This window comes from Dermacentor andersoni, chromosome 7 (assembly GCF_023375885.2).
Source record: "Dermacentor andersoni chromosome 7, qqDerAnde1_hic_scaffold, whole genome shotgun sequence".
Lineage (NCBI taxonomy): Eukaryota > Metazoa > Arthropoda > Arachnida > Ixodida > Ixodidae > Dermacentor > Dermacentor andersoni.
In genome coordinates, this window is record NC_092820.1 from 107,627,949 (window position 1) to 107,635,047 (window position 7,099).

The 7,099-nt window shown below is 45.1% G+C and overlaps 1 long non-coding RNA gene across 1 annotated transcript; it reads right to left on the bottom strand.

Moving 5' to 3' along the window:
- Nucleotides 1-2,852: 2,852 nt before the first annotated feature.
- LOC129385420 (uncharacterized) lies at nucleotides 2,853-3,515 on the bottom strand. The gene is made up of 3 exons (XR_008612955.1): nucleotides 3,432-3,515; nucleotides 3,251-3,362; nucleotides 2,853-2,941 (listed from the first exon to the last, which is right to left on the bottom strand). It is a non-coding gene; the product is annotated as an uncharacterized lncRNA (long non-coding RNA).
- Nucleotides 3,516-7,099: the final 3,584 nt, after the last annotated feature.

The window sequence follows — 7,099 nt, forward strand, 5'->3', positions numbered from 1 at the left end:
GTAGATGAATGAAAAGCATGCTTGGGTACAGATGTTCAGCGATATGCATGGCTTCTTGATGTATTTGCGAGCAGAGCAAAATTTTTTGAGAACATTTGAAACGAGACACAGTATAACTGCGTTGGTACATTTCTCAGGGGCCACTGACAACATAATGCTTGACCCGGAATAAGTACACAGAGTGCATATACAAGCAGGACTGCATGGTCAGAGTGCAAGACCCAGGAAAACGCTGCAAGCAGGCAAACATCAATGCAATGTCACATGTACAATACATGTTAGGTCACCACCACAGAATGACAAATGTGCAGTGTAAAACAATGCAATGTTACCACACTTAAGAGTGTGCCTATCCTGTGACGATAGGTAAGCAACGAATGCACTCAATTTCAAAGTAACATTGTGATACGTAGGGTTGCTTATGCACACATTGGTATGCAACTAACAGCTAGTTAAGAGTTTTGTATTGTTCCACTTGCACATCTTGCATTTTCTGTCAAATGTATGTATGTTTTCTAAATGAATGTGCCAGTAATAACGCTTCAATGTTTGGAAGCGCAACCACTAGAAAGACTGTATGTATGTGTTGTGTGACATGGCATTTGCATAATTACATTTGTTGCATTTCAGTCTTGACAATTTCACTTCAGATTTGTGCAAGTTGTCCAAAATTACTTTTCCATATGAAGCTCTGCCAGTTAACAGAAGTGACATTGGCCCCCTAGAATATACTCCTAGCTTCATGCATAGGCGAGCTTTGTTAGCAAGCCACTAGGTAATCGCACATGCATGACTGAAAGTGTGCAATATTTTTTCAAACATTTAACGAATACATAGCATGCAAGTGTACATTCACAGTGTGCTGTAGTTGTTGCCTTCATTTAATTTTTGTTACCTTTTTGTGGGCATCTCCCATGCGTTAGGTTTGTCTACCCACCAATAATACTACATATATTCAAAGCGGTTTTTCACAGTGGCCTTTGTTCTGCTCACAGTTAAAAAACCTTTCTGGACAAATTCTTTATTCATGTATTGCCTCATTACTAAATATCCAAACTACCTGAACCATGCAACATCCATTCGCAGTTATTATGTACAACATACGTGGCGTTACCATTCAATAACAGAGTATCCATGAAGTATGCGTTCAGTTTGTTTGACTCTTCACCACTCCAATTAAATGTGAAAGCTAATCGTTCTGCTGCACAGCTGAGAATAGGCGAAACATGAAGTTGCCTCAAGCACACGCATAGCATATAACATACCCACTAATGACCAAGACTCTTACATGCATTACTCAGACTCCTCACCCAAGTGCATTTTACATCCACTTGGGCTCCTCGCACCGCATGTTCATATATGAGCAGGCTTGGTTTGTTCAAATGTTATTGCCCTTTATGTAATATTCCTACTCTGTGGCCTGTAAGCAAATTACATGAAATGAAAAAAGCATGTGTTGCTCCAGGTGAAATTTCCAAACATAACTGCCTTGTCAATGCGAATGCTTGGACCTTTAGCGAGCGTCTAGTGATGAACGAGTTTACAGTGATGCGTTATTCCATGTCCTGTTCCATAAAATTGATCCCCCAAAAGGCAAAAGAATGGGTTATCGAATCACTGCCATGGTGTGAAATTCTGATATTGCAGCATAACGACGTACCGCATATGAATCGTTACAAGTAGGTGCACATCTTACTGCTTCAGGAAAGCAATAGCAAATATACGTGCTGAAAATGTATGGCATGCCTTGCTGACACACCTTTTCCTCAGTGCTGTTTCGGTGTATGTGTGTATAGCGTTCATGAGCAGTTCCACTAGGTTACAGTGCTGTCCGAACAAGTGCTCCTTGTATGCCTTCAGTTTTCCTATTAACCAATACGCCACGTGGACAAATAAACTTTACGTGCCTTTCACATTTAAACACTTGCTATCAAGCGTGTATAATTGCCCATATCGGTAAGTAATATATGATAACACCGTGGGAGACGGGGACAAGCAACATTAGACACATGTGAAAAGTGTGTCTTCCTTTCTCATTTTTGTAACGATTGCATCTTTTATTTCAGGGCATTACATTCAATCTATCGTGTCCCAAATTAAAAAAAAGAATAGGTTTTGCGTAGTCTCTTCATCACAACACCGCTATGAAGGTTACTGCAATTTTTTGACATACCACTAACCAGTACACATATACTGCGCACACACAGTACACATAGAACCTTTGCGTAATTTACTTGTGTCATGAGGTATAGGTTCCTAGCTAGAAAAATAAATGTCAACATGTGCACGCAACAAGCAAATGCCACGTTAACTTATTTGGTGATCTGCAGGGTTTTTGTTTACAAAGACGGCGCCGAATAAAACAACACACGAAGAAGGGGGACACGAGACAGCACGTCCCCCTTCTTCGTGTGCTGTTTTATTCGGCGCCGTCTTTGTAACCATGCTTAACGAATTAGCACACCAACCCATGCTCAGGGTTTTTGTGCTTACTTTCTTTTTTGCCTTGCTGTGCCTCTGTGTGCACACCGGTACTGACCAAGCAGCAATAAAATCAGTTGGTTGTAGTACCTCTCTTGAGTATACCTTCTCTGTATGGTCTCCTTTCCTCACTTGACATGTTTGTCTCACATGCATAAAGTACTGCAAGGTGCCTTTCATCTGCAGTGAACAGTACAAGGAACTTCTATATCACTATTACAGCTATGTTGACATTCAATGCACACATTTTTGGCGTGAGGTCGCAATTACGTTCATACACCACACACTTTCATACACGTTCATACACCACACACTTACGGCTGGCAGTACACCTTCTTCCTGTAACGCCGGTGCTCGCAGATGGTGGCTGCTGCTGAGGTGCTGAGGCTGCAGAGACTGAGGTGTCGCCTGGCTGTGACACCTCAGTCACAGCTGAGGTGTGTGGTTGCTGGGAGTCGCTCTGCATTTAAGAAAAACAAATTGTTAAGCTTAAGAGATGCAGACACTGGTCACAATAGTTACAAAAGGTGAAGCATATTGTGCAATCCAGTAGGCTTTGCTCTATTTAGGTACAGCTTGCCTCCAAGGCCTTCATTTGTAATGGAAACTTGTGCTCCAGCATTGTTTATTGCCTACTAGTTTTATTTACAATATCTCATTATGCCCTTCCTTACTGCTTAGTTAAACAAGGCAACAGGACAGGTGAAGGTTTCTAACTGCCAATCCTGGCTTTTCTAAAGGAATACAAATATACAAGGGAGATTCTCACTTCGCAGTGGCTGCTCACGAAGGGCGCAGGCCGCGCCGGTACGGTGCTTGCAGGGCCGAGTAGGGCGAGCACTCGGCCCTTGGCGCCCCCAAGAAGTCCACCGCCGGTAGACCTGCAATGTGGTTTGCGTAAGCGCTCGAAACAGACGTTACCGTAACGCATGCACGCCTGGTTTACTTACTTCATCTCGGCGGAGAGGTTTCCTGCGTCCGCCCTGGCCCGACTTACAAATCTATTCCACCAGCAACGCCAATGCACCACGGGCTTTCTGGGAGGGCCGGCATCGTTTAGCAAATTGGCGAGCTCCTCCCATATTTCCTTTTTTCTTTGAGCTGTGAATTTTGGGTCCAGATCTCCTGATGATTTAACTAAGCGGGGATTTCGTTCCATAAAGTTGATTATAATTTCCTGTTGCCGATGGTTTATGTGAGGGCCAATGTCCCGTGGTGCCATGGCGCTGTGATGGACAAACACTGTCGTCTGGAAGCTTGACTGCAGAGGGGTAGAAAATATTCAGGAAAACGTACAGACCGCCACTGGACTCTTTTATTCAGCATCATGAATAAACGCTTTGCAGTACACTCTTCTTGAACTTGTGGGCCTGCATAAAGATTATTATGCGCAGTCAAAATCACTGCCGTCTGTTCAACGCCGCGACTTACCGTTGAATGTCATATTTCGTCGACGCAGCAGACGATACAGTTGTCGGTGTGGTACTAGAGGCGATTCGAGTTGCAAGTTCTCTCGAAGCATCGCAGTCGTGACGACCAGGCATACATCGTCTGGTGCGCGTCCATTGACAACGATTTCAGCAGTACTATGGGAGAACTCTCCGAGACAGCAACCATCAACACGACATACTGCCACCGCTACTTTACAGGGATTACCCACGCTCAGTGGCCGACGATCGTGCGTCAACTATTCACTGCAAGCGTAGACGCTGTCATTTTGCGCTTCAGTTCCAACACTAGTGTCAGCGAATGCACCAAGACAGCAACTACCAACAACACATACTGTGCTGCCGTCAGTTTACGGGGATGCTCGGTAAGCGACGGTTTGTGGTCAGCTGTTTCATTCATTTGAAACAGCTGCCATTTTGAGTTTCGGTTCGATACGTGGCCCTCTGGTGGCAAACTAGCAATTGCAGTTTACAATGCCAGAAAAAAAGTGAAACGCCGCTATACCGTATACAACGATGATGAAAATAAAATTTTCAGACACATTATGTTGTTACCAGTCACGCGGCCAAGCTCGTCTCATATCTTCACTCGGCAAACCACAACCGAAACTAATAGCAAACGGCTAAACGGCATTTCATTCGATTTACGTTGTCACGGGTGAGTTCCAGGGCGCCCTGGGCACTACGCTCTTCGGGTGCGCGGTCTTCCACTTCATTTTAGTGCAAGTTCGGATTTCCTTTTGATGACGTCAGCACTCGCCGAAGTTCAGAACAACAGAACGCGCATCTGATGACGTGAGGCCGAAGTGGACAGTCCACTAGGTGGACTCTTGCAGAATAGCCCCTCTGTACGACCTTCAATTTGTACCTCCTATTAAGTTTCACAACAAGACCTGCTACCCTCTCGCTAATGCTACAAAATTCATGTATATTACCAGCTATATCTTTATTAATCAGGAATCCGACTCCTAGTTCTCGTCTCTTCGGTAAGCCCCGGTAGAACAGGACGTGCCCGCTTTTTAGCGCTGTATATGCTTCTTTTGTCCTCCTAAATTCACTTAGCCCTATTATATCCCATTTACTGCCCTCTAATTCCTCCAATAGCACTACTAGACTCGCTCAGTAGATAACGTTCTAGCGTTGAACGTTGCCAGGTTCAGATTCTGATGGCGGCCTGTCTGGAGACTAATATGATATACTTATAATTATAATTATACTAATTATATTATTATTATACTAATATGAAACTCTGTTTTGCATAGTGCGCTCCATTGGCAAAAAAAAAAAACTATCAGCAATCGCTCGGGCGTCGGCGTCTTCATCAACTGGCTCCGTTGCCGCTCATCAGTCCAGCGTAGAATTTCACTTCTGCCGTCGGAATTAGGAGCCCGCCTCGACATTTTAGCCATTGGCATGCGCCATTGTTTCAGCCGGCATGAGCTTAAGGGCGTTTCCGTGGTCGGACCGCGAACGTTTCACCCACGCATATATAGCTTAAAAAAAAAAAAAAGCTCGGAGTCTAGTTGAGTAGTACAAACATATCATCATCAGCAATGGCTCATACCTACGAAAGCAACTACTCATACCTCCGTAAGCAAGCAAAAATGCAATGGCTCATATCGCCTTAACGCGGAGGCTCCAAGCGCTCAGAAAAGTGAAGCGACCGGTGCATACATTCATTGAAATCGCCCATATAACACAGAGAACAGCATACGTTTCAAAAAGAACAAGCTCAAAACAGCATATTTAACACAGAGATGCGGGCTAGTTGGTGGTCGATATTGGAATGCATTATGTAAATACGCAAACGGCAACTAACGAAGAAGGAACGACAAGCGATGAAGAAGGAAGCAGACAGGACTAGCGCGGACGGATGGTAAGACGCGCTTGTCCTGTCTGCTTCCTTCTTCATCGCTTGTCGTTTGCGCGGTTACAGAAAGCTCAAGACAAGCATCCGAACCTAGAATAAAGCATTGCATATCCCCCTCGGAAGTACGCTAAGGACGAGGATGCTTGCCAGGCAAGAAATGTGGTGCGAAGTGCTCGAGCATGGCGTTTGACCGCGAGTGCTGCTTTACCCTGCTGAGAGAATCCAATGAATGGCGCAAAACTAGATATGGCCAACGAGCGCCATGCCAGAATCCAACGTAAAGTCGAAGAGGAACATCGTTGGCGCAAATTTAACCCCGCTGTACGAGCGTGCGAAGCCGCCGCTAAGCGTCAAAGACGAGCCGAAGAAGCCGAACTGCAAGAGCATCAAAGCGACTATGCGAGACGGCAACGTATAGAGGAGCGCGAAGGTTGTAGACAACGGCTTGCTGCACGTTTACTTCAAACTGTGGCTCGTTATGTCTTTCAAGAATCTTTCCTCCCCGATGGTATAACCAAATGCAATACCAAGTTCGCAGCAGGGTTTCACCTTCACGTGTTTCAGGAGTTTAATATTCTGCCAAACATTTTGCATTTCAGCCGCATCAGAATGCGGCCCCCGCGGCCGGGATTTACTCCCGAGACTGTATGCGTAGTAGCGCAACACCATAGCCGCTAAGCTACCGCGGCGACCCCTCGAAGTGCAAACTGATGCAGTCCATCATGAACTGTAGTCGAACAACCCGCTTTAGGTGCTCATTAGTACTGCTACCAAAATTGATTGAATAATACCGCCTGCCGACATTTCGTACTGGAATTAATATTGTTCCTCGCAGTCGGATACTCCTGTTGAGCCGCCCAGAGAATGAGTTATACGGAAAATTTGAATCACACTAATGTAAACGCTGAATACAATAATAAAAAGAAACTTGGGATTCAGAGAGTGTTAGGTGACTGCTGGATTGCCGAGCAGGCAAATTGGGCAAATGCTGTGTGTGTTCCCGAATGGAAAGCCTCGACACCGGCATTATAATGTTGTAGGTCGGCTTGCTCAGTACGAAGCAGTGCACTCCCTCCTCATCTCCCTTACTTTCTTCTCACTCTTTTCAGAAGCGTAAGATTTAGAGTAAGTGAATGACGAAGGTTGTGCATCGACGTATGCATGAAAAGGGGTGCATGCCGCTGAAATTTGGTGGAAGTGAGCATACAGAAGGGGGGTACCTGTTAACGTGATCACGAACGAATGGGCGATTTTTAGTGTATGTAAGCAGGATCGCGGGTGACTGTCAATGAGCTTGAGT